Raw genomic sequence first — 1,602 nt, forward strand, 5'->3', positions numbered from 1 at the left:
TGATGGCACCTGGTATTTTTGGCCACTGTGTGACAGAGTGTTGGACTGGACGGGCCATTGGCCCGATCCAGCACTGGCTTCTCTTCTGTTCTTCTGTTCTGTTTGCACAAAGGAGAAATGAGTGGGAAATGGGGTTTGGAGTGGAAACAGCAAGAACGGGGTGGGGCTGTGGTCCAGGGGCAGAGCACTCGCATGGCATGCAGAAGGTCCCAGGTTCAATCCCTGGCCTCTCTAGTTTTTTTGATTGCATCGTTTTGGCCATATTTTAATTGCTTAAAAGCGTTAATGTTTTTTAATATGTTCACCACTTTGTGGACCCTCGTCAAGTGGAAAGGCAGCATAATAGCAACAACAATAATAATAATTAAAAGGATCGGTCAACGATATTGACCTTGGCAGACCAACAGTCTAATTTAGTATAGGGAAGCTTCAGTTCTGAAATCCTCCATAGCTCAGAGTTGTAGGAGACAGCACTTTGTAGCTAGAGTGTAAACTCCCAGGTTCAGATCCCAGTTCAAGAAATCAGCTCAGGTTTTGGTAGATATTAGTAGAATTTGTGGCAAAGGCAGTGAGAGGCAACCCTGTACCCCGGACAGTTTTGCTCCCCATATGTGCCCCAGCGAGCACTGCGGTCAGGGTCGCAACATCGCCTGACCCTCCCTGGTCCGAAAGAAGCCAGGCTGAATGTCACCAGAACCAGGGCTTTCTCAGTGGTGGTCCCTGTCAGATTATAAATGTAGAGGCACAAGTGCAGAGATAAGTTTATGTTTGTAAAGTTAGGTTACACCAGCAGACAATCTGAAGATTTAAGCATTAGAGATGTGGGCGTGTACTGTGGGGCTCTGTCAATCTTATCTGTGTGAGACAACTTGAAGTCTGATTGGCTGTCGCGTCTGTCTTAGCTGTACACTGAAATCCTGAGAGTGACAGTTATTTTGCTACTCACTGTCAGTTGGTGTTTCTGAGAGTTTAACTGTAATAGCTCTATGTTGGTCTGTTGGGATATAACTCTAGATATATACAAACTGTTGTTTAATTATTCACCAGTAAATAGTTAGATAAACACCATTCAAACTTGACCGTGTTTGGTGTGGTTCTTTTGAGTCTTCCACAAAACAAAGAAACATTAAGAAATATTTTTAACAGCCCCAACCTGGTGGAATGAGCTCCCGGAGAACGTCAGGGCCCTGTGGGACCTTTTACAGTTCCGCAGGGCCTGTGAAACGGAGCTCTTCCACCAGGCCTTCGATTAGGGGCTGCCACTGATGAGTGCGCCCTGGAACATCCTCTGGTCTGGAATTTTAGAACACCTTCGGGTCTGCGATTCCGCTGGACGCTACTCCTATCGTTGGATGGGATTTGGATCACCGCCATTTCTGTTGGGTTAATCGCAACTGGTGTTGTTTTAATTGGTATGGTATTTATTAATTGCTTTAACTTGGTTGTTTATGCCATTTTAATGTTGTTAGCTGCCTTGAGCCAGATACCTGGAAAGGCGGGATATAAATATACACAATAAGTAAAAAAATAAATAAAGCAGGAAGGGTTCATTCTTTGCCCAGCCAAAACCCCGTTGGCACTGGAAGCCCTGCTGGGTTTCAT

Source organism: Gekko japonicus, unplaced genomic scaffold, assembly GCF_001447785.1.
Source record: "Gekko japonicus isolate JY-2015 unplaced genomic scaffold, Gekko_japonicus_V1.1 scaffold1058, whole genome shotgun sequence".
Lineage (NCBI taxonomy): Eukaryota > Metazoa > Chordata > Lepidosauria > Squamata > Gekkonidae > Gekko > Gekko japonicus.